This window comes from Eubalaena glacialis, chromosome 2 (assembly GCF_028564815.1).
Source record: "Eubalaena glacialis isolate mEubGla1 chromosome 2, mEubGla1.1.hap2.+ XY, whole genome shotgun sequence".
In the NCBI taxonomy this organism is placed as follows: Eukaryota; Metazoa; Chordata; class Mammalia; order Artiodactyla; family Balaenidae; genus Eubalaena; species Eubalaena glacialis.
The window spans coordinates 56,079,010-56,095,733 of record NC_083717.1 but is presented as its reverse complement, the minus strand read 5'-3'; the positions used below and the strand labels follow the sequence as shown (position 1 = coordinate 56,095,733).

General features: G+C 56.8%; 6 non-coding genes across 6 annotated transcripts; all 6 read left to right on the top strand.

The window, feature by feature from the left end:
* The first annotated feature begins 1,337 nt into the window (after positions 1 to 1,337).
* On the top strand, positions 1,338 to 1,430 carry LOC133086218 (small nucleolar RNA SNORD116). Its single transcript, XR_009699979.1, has one exon. It is a non-coding gene; the product is annotated as a small nucleolar RNA SNORD116 (small nucleolar RNA).
* A 2,689-nt stretch (positions 1,431 to 4,119) lies between these two features.
* LOC133086217 (small nucleolar RNA SNORD116) lies at positions 4,120 to 4,212 on the top strand. Its single transcript, XR_009699978.1, has one exon. It is a non-coding gene; the product is annotated as a small nucleolar RNA SNORD116 (small nucleolar RNA).
* Positions 4,213 to 6,901: 2,689 nt separating this feature from the next.
* On the top strand, positions 6,902 to 6,994 carry LOC133086452 (small nucleolar RNA SNORD116). The gene has a single exon (XR_009700207.1). It is a non-coding gene; the product is annotated as a small nucleolar RNA SNORD116 (small nucleolar RNA).
* A 2,689-nt stretch (positions 6,995 to 9,683) lies between these two features.
* Positions 9,684 to 9,776, top strand: LOC133086451 (small nucleolar RNA SNORD116). The gene has a single exon (XR_009700206.1). It is a non-coding gene; the product is annotated as a small nucleolar RNA SNORD116 (small nucleolar RNA).
* Positions 9,777 to 12,465: 2,689 nt separating this feature from the next.
* On the top strand, positions 12,466 to 12,558 carry LOC133086450 (small nucleolar RNA SNORD116). Its single transcript, XR_009700205.1, has one exon. It is a non-coding gene; the product is annotated as a small nucleolar RNA SNORD116 (small nucleolar RNA).
* Positions 12,559 to 15,247: 2,689 nt separating this feature from the next.
* LOC133086449 (small nucleolar RNA SNORD116) lies at positions 15,248 to 15,340 on the top strand. The gene has a single exon (XR_009700204.1). It is a non-coding gene; the product is annotated as a small nucleolar RNA SNORD116 (small nucleolar RNA).
* Positions 15,341 to 16,724: the final 1,384 nt, after the last annotated feature.

The following is a 16,724-nucleotide window of genomic DNA, read 5'->3' as shown; positions in this document are numbered from 1 at the left end:
GTCTGTGGCTTCAAGTAGGGTTGAGTCGCCCTGCAGGCAGCAGGAGGGCACTTAGGACGAGGCTGTGAAGCGTTTGAGCGTTTCCTCAGTGGTCTGGGCCGCGAAACCTGCCAGTTGGAAGCTTGCCGATACGTGGCCGGGAAGGTGGCCTAATTTCCGCTGTCAGGTCCCAACCTGTGTCCTGGTTGCTGAAGCCCAACACTTCCCGTTGTGGGCATTCCCACGGGGTCACGGAAAGTGATATGGTCTAGTTGGCGAGAAGAGGCACTTGGGCCTAAGTTCGTTAGCCCCTTGAGTAGTGCCGGGCTGCATCTTGCCTGTAGGCAACTGCAGGTCGGAGTCAGCCCCCCCATGGGAGGTTCCCTTGCTTCTGGGAGCGCTGGGAGTGACCCCAAGGGCACATCAGATGTGCTTGTAGGTGGCAGGGTCTCCAGGTCCACGTAGATGTGACACCCACGGCCGGGAGGCAGGTCTCGTCCAGTCTTTGTGCTTTGGTCAGAAGGCGTGGCTGTGGGAGAGCGGGAGTCTGTGACCTATTTCAGCAGCCCCTGGGCGTTAAACTTCGCATGCGGCCTCTTGAAGCTGACAGGGGTCTTTCTCCTTTCAGTTGGGGGTCCAACCAGGGTGCTGTGTATAAACTGTGGCGTTTACTGTTGGAGGTGTCTGCAGAGGGCCACAGCGACACCCAGAGACCAAGACGCGTATTCAGCGCCACACACAGGAACCCACAAGCGCATCCTCGTGCGCAGTCACAGTCACACACGCCCACTCACGTGAATACACAGATACAGTGTCTGACACACCGACCAATGTACGTGCCTAACTTCCTCCAGTCATGCTGTGAGACACGCAATCAGTTTTCGGTAATGGATAGTGGTACTTGGAAAGCAGGTTCTGGGCTCACGGCAAGGTAAGTGTTCGCAAGAATCATGTTCTCTGAACCGTGGTGCAATTCAGAAGCCTGCATGATTTCTGTCCACTTCTCAGGTGCAGCTGCAGGGCAAGGCTGGCCGTCGGCAAAGACAAGAAGACCTTCGCGTTGTCTGATGACTGGATGTCCTAAGGAGAACTGGAAAAAGTGGGGCGGGCGCACGTTGCTGAGCGTGGCTGTGGATAACTCAGGACGGTATGCATTCACCCATACTAAAATGTGCCATTGGATATTAGGTTTTCATCAGATGGGCCCAGTGGCTGCAAGAGTGGATTGATTGTTGGTCTTGCTGAGTGGCCTGAAGACTGTGGATTCCCCAGGCTGTTGGAGTACTTCCGGGTCATGGCTCCTCTGCAGAGCCCCACGGCCTGCCCGTTTGTGTTCTGCAGCGTCCCAGCATGTGCTTGGATCGATGATGACACCCTTGTATGCATTCCTTGGAAAATCTGAACAAAATGAGTGAGAACGCTCTACCGTCTCCTCATCGAAACTGAGGTCCAGCACGTTTCCTCTCTCGGGGGTATGGGACAGTTAGGAGTGAGGGCCGACGTCCCCTGCTGACAGGCATGCAAACACCACTAAGGGCTCCAGCATTGGAGGGACTCCTGTGTGAGGGTCGACCGTGTCTGCCCATAAGCTGGGTCATCTATGAATCCCCGGTCCCTGCTAAAAGACCGCTGAGGGAATACAAGGGGCCAGGCTCTCCTGCTAGTCTTCAGAGTCGGAGCGTGTGCTGGTGGAGGCCCAGTGAGCTTGCAGCTTGGAGAGGTGTGTTTTGGCCAGGATCACGCTTTGTGCATGCCGCTTTGGAGGTTGATTCTGGAAGCCAAAGTGAGCAAGCTTCCCTGGTTGGAGCCTGGAGCCTCAGGCCAGGCCTGAGGCCCTCTGTGATGTTGTGTGTGGTGTGGTGAGGTTCCTGAGTGCCCGGTGGGGCTGGAGCAGTGAGCAGGGGTGGGCTGGAGTTGAGCGATGGCAGAAGGGGGCCGATGGACTAGGCCACGGGGCTGCCCCTTTCAGCTCCTCTGCTGAAGCTGCCGGCACACTGTTGGTGCTAAGTGGATCATCGTGGAGTGGGCTGAGGATCGAGTGCTGCCTTTAAGCCTGTGTGGTGGCTGGGGGCCTGGAGAGAAAGTTAAGGTATCATGAGGACACGTCCTATGTAATGTCGTGGGATGGGCTGTCATCATTGGGTTGCAGGTGCTGGCCTCAGCTTCCCGAGGATGTGTCTTGTTCGTGAAGGGCTGGCATCAGCTGCCTATGGAGGGGATGGCTTTGGCAGTTCATGAGGATGTAGTGAGGTAGGTAACCTGTGTAGAGTTGCGATCCCATTTCCGGAGGAGTGACTCCACACGGGTGTCTTGCGGGACGTAGAGAAGATGGACATGCTGAGGCATCTGTGCCGGCCTCCTTGGGGGTAGGTGAGTTATGGGAACAAGGCCTTTGGTCGTTTTGTTCCTTCTTTTGGGAATGTGCAAAGCGATAGTGTTTCTCCCGGAGGGCATGACGCGGCCGGCCCATGTGGCATGCAGGCCGTTCGAAGAGCCAGAGCTTTATCCGGAGCAGTCCATTGGCCGGGAAGAGATGGGGACACAGTTGCCCTGCCAGGTGCCCTGCCGTGGCCAACCACCTTTCCCTTTCAGGCTTCCAAGTCCCCTCGCATGGCAGAGGTCTTCCATTGAAAGTCTGTCTGTGGTCCTCGGGGACAGTGCCTTTGATCACTGTGAGTTCCTCGGTAGTGTCGCTGTGGCAGTGGAGAATTGCCAGGATGCATGCGGTGCCGTGGGCCTCATCAAAGCAGACAGGCTTGCGGTCTGTCTTCCCTGGTGTTCAGTGTCCCCGTGTTCGCATGACGTCTGTGGCTTCAAGTAGGGTTGAGTCGCCCTGCAGGCAGCAGGAGGGCACTTAGGACGAGGCTGTGAAGCGTTTGAGCGTTTCCTCAGTGGTCTGGGCCGCGAAACCTGCCAGTTGGAAGCTTGCCGATACGTGGCCGGGAAGGTGGCCTAATTTCCGCTGTCAGGTCCCAACCTGTGTCCTGGTTGCTGAAGCCCAACACTTCCCGTTGTGGGCATTCCCACGGGGTCACGGAAAGTGATATGGTCTAGTTGGCGAGAAGAGGCACTTGGGCCGAAGTTCGTTAGCCCCTTGAGTAGTGCCGGGCTGCATCTTGCCTGTAGGCAACTGCAGGTCGGAGTCAGCCCCCCCATGGGAGGTTCCCTTGCTTCTGGGAGCGCTGGGAGTGACCCCAAGGGCACATCAGATGTGCTTGTAGGTGGCAGGGTCTCCAGGTCCACGTAGATGTGACACCCACGGCCGGGAGGCAGGTCTCGTCCAGTCTTTGTGCTTTGGTCAGAAGGCGTGGCTGTGGGAGAGCGGGAGTCTGTGACCTATTTCAGCAGCCCCTGGGCGTTAAACTTCGCATGCGGCCTCTTGAAGCTGACAGGGGTCTTTCTCCTTTCAGTTGGGGGTCCAACCAGGGTGCTGTGTATAAACTGTGGCGTTTACTGTTGGAGGTGTCTGCAGAGGGCCACAGCGACACCCAGAGACCAAGACGCGTATTCAGCGCCACACACAGGAACCCACAAGCGCATCCTCGTGCGCAGTCACAGTCACACACGCCCACTCACGTGAATACACAGATACAGTGTCTGACACACCGACCAATGTACGTGCCTAACTTCCTCCAGTCATGCTGTGAGACACGCAATCAGTTTTCGGTAATGGATAGTGGTACTTGGAAAGCAGGTTCTGGGCTCACGGCAAGGTAAGTGTTCGCAAGAATCATGTTCTCTGAACCGTGGTGCAATTCAGAAGCCTGCATGATTTCTGTCCACTTCTCAGGTGCAGCTGCAGGGCAAGGCTGGCCGTCGGCAAAGACAAGAAGACCTTCGCGTTGTCTGATGACTGGATGTCCTAAGGAGAACTGGAAAAAGTGGGGCGGGCGCACGTTGCTGAGCGTGGCTGTGGATAACTCAGGACGGTATGCATTCACCCATACTAAAATGTGCCATTGGATATTAGGTTTTCATCAGATGGGCCCAGTGGCTGCAAGAGTGGATTGATTGTTGGTCTTGCTGAGTGGCCTGAAGACTGTGGATTCCCCAGGCTGTTGGAGTACTTCCGGGTCATGGCTCCTCTGCAGAGCCCCACGGCCTGCCCGTTTGTGTTCTGCAGCGTCCCAGCATGTGCTTGGATCGATGATGACACCCTTGTATGCATTCCTTGGAAAATCTGAACAAAATGAGTGAGAACGCTCTACCGTCTCCTCATCGAAACTGAGGTCCAGCACGTTTCCTCTCTCGGGGGTATGGGACAGTTAGGAGTGAGGGCCGACGTCCCCTGCTGACAGGCATGCAAACACCACTAAGGGCTCCAGCATTGGAGGGACTCCTGTGTGAGGGTCGACCGTGTCTGCCCATAAGCTGGGTCATCTATGAATCCCCGGTCCCTGCTAAAAGACCGCTGAGGGAATACAAGGGGCCAGGCTCTCCTGCTAGTCTTCAGAGTCGGAGCGTGTGCTGGTGGAGGCCCAGTGAGCTTGCAGCTTGGAGAGGTGTGTTTTGGCCAGGATCACGCTTTGTGCATGCCGCTTCGGAGGTTGATTCTGGAAGCCAAAGTGAGCAAGCTTCCCTGGTTGGAGCCTGGAGCCTCAGGCCAGGCCTGAGGCCCTCTGTGATGTTGTGTGTGGTGTGGTGAGGTTCCTGAGTGCCCGGTGGGGCTGGAGCAGTGAGCAGGGGTGGGCTGGAGTTGAGCGATGGCAGAAGGGGGCCGATGGACTAGGCCACGGGGCTGCCCCTTTCAGCTCCTCTGCTGAAGCTGCCGGCACACTGTTGGTGCTAAGTGGATCATCGTGGAGTGGGCTGAGGATCGAGTGCTGCCTTTAAGCCTGTGTGGTGGCTGGGGGCCTGGAGAGAAAGTTAAGGTATCATGAGGACACGTCCTATGTAATGTCGTGGGATGGGCTGTCATCATTGGGTTGCAGGTGCTGGCCTCAGCTTCCCGAGGATGTGTCTTGTTCGTGAAGGGCTGGCATCAGCTGCCTATGGAGGGGATGGCTTTGGCAGTTCATGAGGATGTAGTGAGGTAGGTAACCTGTGTAGAGTTGCGATCCCATTTCCGGAGGAGTGACTCCACACGGGTGTCTTGCGGGACGTAGAGAAGATGGACATGCTGAGGCATCTGTGCCGGCCTCCTTGGGGGTAGGTGAGTTATGGGAACAAGCCCTTTGGTCGTTTTGTTCCTTCTTTTGGGAATGTGCAAAGCGATAGTGTTTCTCCCGGAGGGCATGACGCGGCCGGCCCACGTGGCATGCAGGCCGTTCGAAGAGCCAGAGCTTTATCCGGAGCAGTCCATTGGCCGGGAAGAGATGGGGACACTGTTGCCCTGCCAGGTGCCCTGCCGTGGCCAACCACCTTTCCCTTTCAGGCTTCCAAGTCCCCTCGCATGGCAGAGGTCTTCCATTGAAAGTCTGTCTGTGGTCCTCGGGGACAGTGCCTTTGATCACTGTGAGTTCCTCGGTAGTGTCGCTGTGGCAGTGGAGAATTGCCAGGATGCATGCGGTGCCGTGGGCCTCATCAAAGCAGACAGGCTTGCGGTCTGTCTTCCCTGGTGTTCAGTGTCCCCGTGTTCGCATGACGTCTGTGGCTTCAAGTAGGGTTGAGTCGCCCTGCAGGCAGCAGGAGGGCACTTAGGACGAGGCTGTGAAGCGTTTGAGCGTTTCCTCAGTGGTCTGGGCCGCGAAACCTGCCAGTTGGAAGCTTGCCGATACGTGGCCGGGAAGGTGGCCTAATTTCCGCTGTCAGGTCCCAACCTGTGTCCTGGTTGCTGAAGCCCAACACTTCCCGTTGTGGGCATTCCCACGGGGTCACGGAAAGTGATATGGTCTAGTTGGCGAGAAGAGGCACTTGGGCCGAAGTTCGTTAGCCCCTTGAGTAGTGCCGGGCTGCATCTTGCCTGTAGGCAACTGCAGGTCGGAGTCAGCCCCCCCATGGGAGGTTCCCTTGCTTCTGGGAGCGCTGGGAGTGACCCCAAGGGCACATCAGATGTGCTTGTAGGTGGCAGGGTCTCCAGGTCCACGTAGATGTGACACCCACGGCCGGGAGGCAGGTCTCGTCCAGTCTTTGTGCTTTGGTCAGAAGGCGTGGCTGTGGGAGAGCGGGAGTCTGTGACCTATTTCAGCAGCCCCTGGGCGTTAAACTTCGCATGCGGCCTCTTGAAGCTGACAGGGGTCTTTCTCCTTTCAGTTGGGGGTCCAACCAGGGTGCTGTGTATAAACTGTGGCGTTTACTGTTGGAGGTGTCTGCAGAGGGCCACAGCGACACCCAGAGACCAAGACGCGTATTCAGCGCCACACACAGGAACCCACAAGCGCATCCTCGTGCGCAGTCACAGTCACACACGCCCACTCACGTGAATACACAGATACAGTGTCTGACACACCGACCAATGTACGTGCCTAACTTCCTCCAGTCATGCTGTGAGACACGCAATCAGTTTTCGGTAATGGATAGTGGTACTTGGAAAGCAGGTTCTGGGCTCACGGCAAGGTAAGTGTTCGCAAGAATCATGTTCTCTGAACCGTGGTGCAATTCAGAAGCCTGCATGATTTCTGTCCACTTCTCAGGTGCAGCTGCAGGGCAAGGCTGGCCGTCGGCAAAGACAAGAAGACCTTCGCGTTGTCTGATGACTGGATGTCCTAAGGAGAACTGGAAAAAGTGGGGCGGGCGCACGTTGCTGAGCGTGGCTGTGGATAACTCAGGACGGTATGCATTCACCCATACTAAAATGTGCCATTGGATATTAGGTTTTCATCAGATGGGCCCAGTGGCTGCAAGAGTGGATTGATTGTTGGTCTTGCTGAGTGGCCTGAAGACTGTGGATTCCCCAGGCTGTTGGAGTACTTCCGGGTCATGGCTCCTCTGCAGAGCCCCACGGCCTGCCCGTTTGTGTTCTGCAGCGTCCCAGCATGTGCTTGGATCGATGATGACACCCTTGTATGCATTCCTTGGAAAATCTGAACAAAATGAGTGAGAACGCTCTACCGTCTCCTTATCGAAACTGAGGTCCAGCACGTTTCCTCTCTCGGGGGTATGGGACAGTTAGGAGTGAGGGCCGACGTCCCCTGCTGACAGGCATGCAAACACCACTAAGGGCTCCAGCATTGGAGGGACTCCTGTGTGAGGGTCGACCGTGTCTGCCCATAAGCTGGGTCATCTATGAATCCCCGGTCCCTGCTAAAAGACCGCTGAGGGAATACAAGGGGCCAGGCTCTCCTGCTAGTCTTCAGAGTCGGAGCGTGTGCTGGTGGAGGCCCAGTGAGCTTGCAGCTTGGAGAGGTGTGTTTTGGCCAGGATCACGCTTTGTGCATGCCGCTTCGGAGGTTGATTCTGGAAGCCAAAGTGAGCAAGCTTCCCTGGTTGGAGCCTGGAGCCTCAGGCCAGGCCTGAGGCCCTCTGTGATGTTGTGTGTGGTGTGGTGAGGTTCCTGAGTGCCCGGTGGGGCTGGAGCAGTGAGCAGGGGTGGGCTGGAGTTGAGCGATGGCAGAAGGGGGCCGATGGACTAGGCCACGGGGCTGCCCCTTTCAGCTCCTCTGCTGAAGCTGCCGGCACACTGTTGGTGCTAAGTGGATCATCGTGGAGTGGGCTGAGGATCGAGTGCTGCATTTAAGCCTGTGTGGTGGCTGGGGGCCTGGAGAGAAAGTTAAGGTATCATGAGGACACGTCCTATGTAATGTCGTGGGATGGGCTGTCATCATTGGGTTGCAGGTGCTGGCCTCAGCTTCCCGAGGATGTGTCTTGTTCGTGAAGGGCTGGCATCAGCTGCCTATGGAGGGGATGGCTTTGGCAGTTCATGAGGATGTAGTGAGGTAGGTAACCTGTGTAGAGTTGCGATCCCATTTCCGGAGGAGTGACTCCACACGGGTGTCTTGCGGGACGTAGAGAAGATGGACATGCTGAGGCATCTGTGCCGGCCTCCTTGGGGGTAGGTGAGTTATGGGAACAAGCCCTTTGGTCGTTTTGTTCCTTCTTTTGGGAATGTGCAAAGCGATAGTGTTTCTCCCGGAGGGCATGACGCGGCCGGCCCACGTGGCATGCAGGCCGTTCGAAGAGCCAGAGCTTTATCCGGAGCAGTCCATTGGCCGGGAAGAGATGGGGACACAGTTGCCCTGCCAGGTGCCCTGCCGTGGCCAACCACCTTTCCCTTTCAGGCTTCCAAGTCCCCTCGCATGGCAGAGGTCTTCCATTGAAAGTCTGTCTGTGGTCCTCGGGGACAGTGCCTTTGATCACTGTGAGTTCCTCGGTAGTGTCGCTGTGGCAGTGGAGAATTGCCAGGATGCATGCGGTGCCGTGGGCCTCATCATAGCAGACAGGCTTGCGGTCTGTCTTCCCTGGTGTTCAGTGTCCCCGTGTTCGCATGACGTCTGTGGCTTCAAGTAGGGTTGAGTCGCCCTGCAGGCAGCAGGAGGGCACTTAGGACGAGGCTGTGAAGCGTTTGAGCGTTTCCTCAGTGGTCTGGGCCGCGAAACCTGCCAGTTGGAAGCTTGCCGATACGTGGCCGGGAAGGTGGCCTAATTTCCGCTGTCAGGTCCCAACCTGTGTCCTGGTTGCTGAAGCCCAACACTTCCCGTTGTGGGCATTCCCACGGGGTCACGGAAAGTGATATGGTCTAGTTGGCGAGAAGAGGCACTTGGGCCGAAGTTCGTTAGCCCCTTGAGTAGTGCCGGGCTGCATCTTGCCTGTAGGCAACTGCAGGTCGGAGTCAGCCCCCCCATGGGAGGTTCCCTTGCTTCTGGGAGCGCTGGGAGTGACCCCAAGGGCACATCAGATGTGCTTGTAGGTGGCAGGGTCTCCAGGTCCACGTAGATGTGACACCCACGGCCGGGAGGCAGGTCTCGTCCAGTCTTTGTGCTTTGGTCAGAAGGCGTGGCTGTGGGAGAGCGGGAGTCTGTGACCTATTTCAGCAGCCCCTGGGCGTTAAACTTCGCATGCGGCCTCTTGAAGCTGACAGGGGTCTTTCTCCTTTCAGTTGGGGGTCCAACCAGGGTGCTGTGTATAAACTGTGGCGTTTACTGTTGGAGGTGTCTGCAGAGGGCCACAGCGACACCCAGAGACCAAGACGCGTATTCAGCGCCACACACAGGAACCCACAAGCGCATCCTCGTGCGCAGTCACAGTCACACACGCCCACTCACGTGAATACACAGATACAGTGTCTGACACACCGACCAATGTACGTGCCTAACTTCCTCCAGTCATGCTGTGAGACACGCAATCAGTTTTCGGTAATGGATAGTGGTACTTGGAAAGCAGGTTCTGGGCTCACGGCAAGGTAAGTGTTCGCAAGAATCATGTTCTCTGAACCGTGGTGCAATTCAGAAGCCTGCATGATTTCTGTCCACTTCTCAGGTGCAGCTGCAGGGCAAGGCTGGCCGTCGGCAAAGACAAGAAGACCTTCGCGTTGTCTGATGACTGGATGTCCTAAGGAGAACTGGAAAAAGTGGGGCGGGCGCACGTTGCTGAGCGTGGCTGTGGATAACTCAGGACGGTATGCATTCACCCATACTAAAATGTGCCATTGGATATTAGGTTTTCATCAGATGGGCCCAGTGGCTGCAAGAGTGGATTGATTGTTGGTCTTGCTGAGTGGCCTGAAGACTGTGGATTCCCCAGGCTGTTGGAGTACTTCCGGGTCATGGCTCCTCTGCAGAGCCCCACGGCCTGCCCGTTTGTGTTCTGCAGCGTCCCAGCATGTGCTTGGATCGATGATGACACCCTTGTATGCATTCCTTGGAAAATCTGAACAAAATGAGTGAGAACGCTCTACCGTCTCCTTATCGAAACTGAGGTCCAGCACGTTTCCTCTCTCGGGGGTATGGGACAGTTAGGAGTGAGGGCCGACGTCCCCTGCTGACAGGCATGCAAACACCACTAAGGGCTCCAGCATTGGAGGGACTCCTGTGTGAGGGTCGACCGTGTCTGCCCATAAGCTGGGTCATCTATGAATCCCCGGTCCCTGCTAAAAGACCGCTGAGGGAATACAAGGGGCCAGGCTCTCCTGCTAGTCTTCAGAGTCGGAGCGTGTGCTGGTGGAGGCCCAGTGAGCTTGCAGCTTGGAGAGGTGTGTTTTGGCCAGGATCACGCTTTGTGCATGCCGCTTCGGAGGTTGATTCTGGAAGCCAAAGTGAGCAAGCTTCCCTGGTTGGAGCCTGGAGCCTCAGGCCAGGCCTGAGGCCCTCTGTGATGTTGTGTGTGGTGTGGTGAGGTTCCTGAGTGCCCGGTGGGGCTGGAGCAGTGAGCAGGGGTGGGCTGGAGTTGAGCGATGGCAGAAGGGGGCCGATGGACTAGGCCACGGGGCTGCCCCTTTCAGCTCCTCTGCTGAAGCTGCCGGCACACTGTTGGTGCTAAGTGGATCATCGTGGAGTGGGCTGAGGATCGAGTGCTGCCTTTAAGCCTGTGTGGTGGCTGGGGGCCTGGAGAGAAAGTTAAGGTATCATGAGGACACGTCCTATGTAATGTCGTGGGATGGGCTGTCATCATTGGGTTGCAGGTGCTGGCCTCAGCTTCCCGAGGATGTGTCTTGTTCGTGAAGGGCTGGCATCAGCTGCCTATGGAGGGGATGGCTTTGGCAGTTCATGAGGATGTAGTGAGGTAGGTAACCTGTGTAGAGTTGCGATCCCATTTCCGGAGGAGTGACTCCACACGGGTGTCTTGCGGGACGTAGAGAAGATGGACATGCTGAGGCATCTGTGCCGGCCTCCTTGGGGGTAGGTGAGTTATGGGAACAAGGCCTTTGGTCGTTTTGTTCCTTCTTTTGGGAATGTGCAAAGCGATAGTGTTTCTCCCGGAGGGCATGACGCGGCCGGCCCACGTGGCATGCAGGCCGTTCGAAGAGCCAGAGCTTTATCCGGAGCAGTCCATTGGCCGGGAAGAGATGGGGACACAGTTGCCCTGCCAGGTGCCCTGCCGTGGCCAACCACCTTTCCCTTTCAGGCTTCCAAGTCCCCTCGCATGGCAGAGGTCTTCCATTGAAAGTCTGTCTGTGGTCCTCGGGGACAGTGCCTTTGATCACTGTGAGTTCCTCGGTAGTGTCGCTGTGGCAGTGGAGAATTGCCAGGATGCATGCGGTGCCGTGGGCCTCATCAAAGCAGACAGGCTTGCGGTCTGTCTTCCCTGGTGTTCAGTGTCCCCGTGTTCGCATGACGTCTGTGGCTTCAAGTAGGGTTGAGTCGCCCTGCAGGCAGCAGGAGGGCACTTAGGACGAGGCTGTGAAGCGTTTGAGCGTTTCCTCAGTGGTCTGGGCCGCGAAACCTGCCAGTTGGAAGCTTGCCGATACGTGGCCGGGAAGGTGGCCTAATTTCCGCTGTCAGGTCCCAACCTGTGTCCTGGTTGCTGAAGCCCAACACTTCCCGTTGTGGGCATTCCCACGGGGTCACGGAAAGTGATATGGTCTAGTTGGCGAGAAGAGGCACTTGGGCCGAAGTTCGTTAGCCCCTTGAGTAGTGCCGGGCTGCATCTTGCCTGTAGGCAACTGCAGGTCGGAGTCAGCCCCCCCATGGGAGGTTCCCTTGCTTCTGGGAGCGCTGGGAGTGACCCCAAGGGCACATCAGATGTGCTTGTAGGTGGCAGGGTCTCCAGGTCCACGTAGATGTGACACCCACGGCCGGGAGGCAGGTCTCGTCCAGTCTTTGTGCTTTGGTCAGAAGGCGTGGCTGTGGGAGAGCGGGAGTCTGTGACCTATTTCAGCAGCCCCTGGGCGTTAAACTTCGCATGCGGCCTCTTGAAGCTGACAGGGGTCTTTCTCCTTTCAGTTGGGGGTCCAACCAGGGTGCTGTGTATAAACTGTGGCGTTTACTGTTGGAGGTGTCTGCAGAGGGCCACAGCGACACCCAGAGACCAAGACGCGTATTCAGCGCCACACACAGGAACCCACAAGCGCATCCTCGTGCGCAGTCACAGTCACACACGCCCACTCACGTGAATACACAGATACAGTGTCTGACACACCGACCAATGTACGTGCCTAACTTCCTCCAGTCATGCTGTGAGACACGCAATCAGTTTTCGGTAATGGATAGTGGTACTTGGAAAGCAGGTTCTGGGCTCACGGCAAGGTAAGTGTTCGCAAGAATCATGTTCTCTGAACCGTGGTGCAATTCAGAAGCCTGCATGATTTCTGTCCACTTCTCAGGTGCAGCTGCAGGGCAAGGCTGGCCGTCGGCAAAGACAAGAAGACCTTCGCGTTGTCTGATGACTGGATGTCCTAAGGAGAACTGGAAAAAGTGGGGCGGGCGCACGTTGCTGAGCGTGGCTGTGGATAACTCAGGACGGTATGCATTCACCCATACTAAAATGTGCCATTGGATATTAGGTTTTCATCAGATGGGCCCAGTGGCTGCAAGAGTGGATTGATTGTTGGTCTTGCTGAGTGGCCTGAAGACTGTGGATTCCCCAGGCTGTTGGAGTACTTCCGGGTCATGGCTCCTCTGCAGAGCCCCACGGCCTGCCCGTTTGTGTTCTGCAGCGTCCCAGCATGTGCTTGGATCGATGATGACACCCTTGTATGCATTCCTTGGAAAATCTGAACAAAATGAGTGAGAACGCTCTACCGTCTCCTTATCGAAACTGAGGTCCAGCACGTTTCCTCTCTCGGGGGTATGGGACAGTTAGGAGTGAGGGCCGACGTCCCCTGCTGACAGGCATGCAAACACCACTAAGGGCTCCAGCATTGGAGGGACTCCTGTGTGAGGGTCGACCGTGTCTGCCCATAAGCTGGGTCATCTATGAATCCCCGGTCCCTGCTAAAAGACCGCTGAGGGAATACAAGGGGCCAGGCTCTCCTGCTAGTCTTCAGAGTCGGAGCGTGTGCTGGTGGAGGCCCAGTGAGCTTGCAGCTTGGAGAGGTGTGTTTTGGCCAGGATCACGCTTTGTGCATGCCGCTTCGGAGGTTGATTCTGGAAGCCAAAGTGAGCAAGCTTCCCTGGTTGGAGCCTGGAGCCTCAGGCCAGGCCTGAGGCCCTCTGTGATGTTGTGTGTGGTGTGGTGAGGTTCCTGAGTGCCCGGTGGGGCTGGAGCAGTGAGCAGGGGTGGGCTGGAGTTGAGCGATGGCAGAAGGGGGCCGATGGACTAGGCCACGGGGCTGCCCCTTTCAGCTCCTCTGCTGAAGCTGCCGGCACACTGTTGGTGCTAAGTGGATCATCGTGGAGTGGGCTGAGGATCGAGTGCTGCCTTTAAGCCTGTGTGGTGGCTGGGGGCCTGGAGAGAAAGTTAAGGTATCATGAGGACACGTCCTATGTAATGTCGTGGGATGGGCTGTCATCATTGGGTTGCAGGTGCTGGCCTCAGCTTCCCGAGGATGTGTCTTGTTCGTGAAGGGCTGGCATCAGCTGCCTATGGAGGGGATGGCTTTGGCAGTTCATGAGGATGTAGTGAGGTAGGTAACCTGTGTAGAGTTGCGATCCCATTTCCGGAGGAGTGACTCCACACGGGTGTCTTGCGGGACGTAGAGAAGATGGACATGCTGAGGCATCTGTGCCGGCCTCCTTGGGGGTAGGTGAGTTATGGGAACAAGCCCTTTGGTCGTTTTGTTCCTTCTTTTGGGAATGTGCAAAGCGATAGTGTTTCTCCCGGAGGGCATGACGCGGCCGGCCCACGTGGCATGCAGGCCGTTCGAAGAGCCAGAGCTTTATCCGGAGCAGTCCATTGGCCGGGAAGAGATGGGGACACAGTTGCCCTGCCAGGTGCCCTGCCGTGGCCAACCACCTTTCCCTTTCAGGCTTCCAAGTCCCCTCGCATGGCAGAGGTCTTCCATTGAAAGTCTGTCTGTGGTCCTCGGGGACAGTGCCTTTGATCACTGTGAGTTCCTCGGTAGTGTCGCTGTGGCAGTGGAGAATTGCCAGGATGCATGCGGTGCCGTGGGCCTCATCAAAGCAGACAGGCTTGCGGTCTGTCTTCCCTGGTGTTCAGTGTCCCCGTGTTCGCATGACGTCTGTGGCTTCAAGTAGGGTTGAGTCGCCCTGCAGGCAGCAGGAGGGCACTTAGGACGAGGCTGTGAAGCGTTTGAGCGTTTCCTCAGTGGTCTGGGCCGCGAAACCTGCCAGTTGGAAGCTTGCCGATACGTGGCCGGGAAGGTGGCCTAATTTCCGCTGTCAGGTCCCAACCTGTGTCCTGGTTGCTGAAGCCCAACACTTCCCGTTGTGGGCATTCCCACGGGGTCACGGAAAGTGATATGGTCTAGTTGGCGAGAAGAGGCACTTGGGCCGAAGTTCGTTAGCCCCTTGAGTAGTGCCGGGCTGCATCTTGCCTGTAGGCAACTGCAGGTCGGAGTCAGCCCCCCCATGGGAGGTTCCCTTGCTTCTGGGAGCGCTGGGAGTGACCCCAAGGGCACATCAGATGTGCTTGTAGGTGGCAGGGTCTCCAGGTCCACGTAGATGTGACACCCACGGCCGGGAGGCAGGTCTCGTCCAGTCTTTGTGCTTTGGTCAGAAGGCGTGGCTGTGGGAGAGCGGGAGTCTGTGACCTATTTCAGCAGCCCCTGGGCGTTAAACTTCGCATGCGGCCTCTTGAAGCTGACAGGGGTCTTTCTCCTTTCAGTTGGGGGTCCAACCAGGGTGCTGTGTATAAACTGTGGCGTTTACTGTTGGAGGTGTCTGCAGAGGGCCACAGCGACACCCAGAGACCAAGACGCGTATTCAGCGCCACACACAGGAACCCACAAGCGCATCCTCGTGCGCAGTCACAGTCACACACGCCCACTCACGTGAATACACAGATACAGTGTCTGACACACCGACCAATGTACGTGCCTAACTTCCTCCAGTCATGCTGTGAGACACGCAATCAGTTTTCGGTAATGGATAGTGGTACTTGGAAAGCAGGTTCTGGGCTCACGGCAAGGTAAGTGTTCGCAAGAATCATGTTCTCTGAACCGTGGTGCAATTCAGAAGCCTGCATGATTTCTGTCCACTTCTCAGGTGCAGCTGCAGGGCAAGGCTGGCCGTCGGCAAAGACAAGAAGACCTTCGCGTTGTCTGATGACTGGATGTCCTAAGGAGAACTGGAAAAAGTGGGGCGGGCGCACGTTGCTGAGCGTGGCTGTGGATAACTCAGGACGGTATGCATTCACCCATACTAAAATGTGCCATTGGATATTAGGTTTTCATCAGATGGGCCCAGTGGCTGCAAGAGTGGATTGATTGTTGGTCTTGCTGAGTGGCCTGAAGACTGTGGATTCCCCAGGCTGTTGGAGTACTTCCGGGTCATGGCTCCTCTGCAGAGCCCCACGGCCTGCCCGTTTGTGTTCTGCAGCGTCCCAGCATGTGCTTGGATCGATGATGACACCCTTGTATGCATTCCTTGGAAAATCTGAACAAAATGAGTGAGAACGCTCTACCGTCTCCTTATCGAAACTGAGGTCCAGCACGTTTCCTCTCTCGGGGGTATGGGACAGTTAGGAGTGAGGGCCGACGTCCCCTGCTGACAGGCATGCAAACACCACTAAGGGCTCCAGCATTGGAGGGACTCCTGTGTGAGGGTCGACCGTGTCTGCCCATAAGCTGGGTCATCTATGAATCCCCGGTCCCTGCTAAAAGACCGCTGAGGGAATACAAGGGGCCAGGCTCTCCTGCTAGTCTTCAGAGTCGGAGCGTGTGCTGGTGGAGGCCCAGTGAGCTTGCAGCTTGGAGAGGTGTGTTTTGGCCAGGATCACGCTTTGTGCATGCCGCTTCGGAGGTTGATTCTGGAAGCCAAAGTGAGCAAGCTTCCCTGGTTGGAGCCTGGAGCCTCAGGCCAGGCCTGAGGCCCTCTGTGATGTTGTGTGTGGTGTGGTGAGGTTCCTGAGTGCCCGGTGGGGCTGGAGCAGTGAGCAGGGGTGGGCTGGAGTTGAGCGATGGCAGAAGGGGGCCGATGGACTAGGCCACGGGGCTGCCCCTTTCAGCTCCTCTGCTGAAGCTGCCGGCACACTGTTGGTGCTAAGTGGATCATCGTGGAGTGGGCTGAGGATCGAGTGCTGCATTTAAGCCTGTGTGGTGGCTGGGGGCCTGGAGAGAAAGTTAAGGTATCATGAGGACACGTCCTATGTAATGTCGTGGGATGGGCTGTCATCATTGGGTTGCAGGTGCTGGCCTCAGCTTCCCGAGGATGTGTCTTGTTCGTGAAGGGCTGGCATCAGCTGCCTATGGAGGGGATGGCTTTGGCAGTTCATGAGGATGTAGTGAGGTAGGTAACCTGTGTAGAGTTGCGATCCCATTTCCGGAGGAGTGACTCCACACGGGTGTCTTGCGGGACGTAGAGAAGATGGACATGCTGAGGCATCTGTGCCGGCCTCCTTGGGGGTAGGTGAGTTATGGGAACAAGCCCTTTGGTCGTTTTGTTCCTTCTTTTGGGAATGTGCAAAGCGATAGTGTTTCTCCCGGAGGGCATGACGCGGCCGGCCCATGTGGCATGCAGGCCGTTCGAAGAGCCAGAGCTTTATCCGGAGCAGTCCATTGGCCGGGAAGAGATGGGGACACAGTTGCCCTGCCAGGTGCCCTGCCGTGGCCAACCACCTTTCCCTTTCAGGCTTCCAAGTCCCCTCGCATGGCAGAGGTCTTCCATTGAAAGTCTGTCTGTGGTCCTCGGGGACAGTGCCTTTGATCACTGTGAGTTCCTCGGTAGTGTCGCTGTGGCAGTGGAGAATTGCCAGGATGCATGCGGTGCCGTGGGCCTCATCAAAGCAGACAGGCTTGCGGTCTGTCTTCCCTGGTGTTCAGTGTCCCCGTGTTCGCATGACGTCTGTGGCTTCAAGTAGGGTTGAGTCGCCCT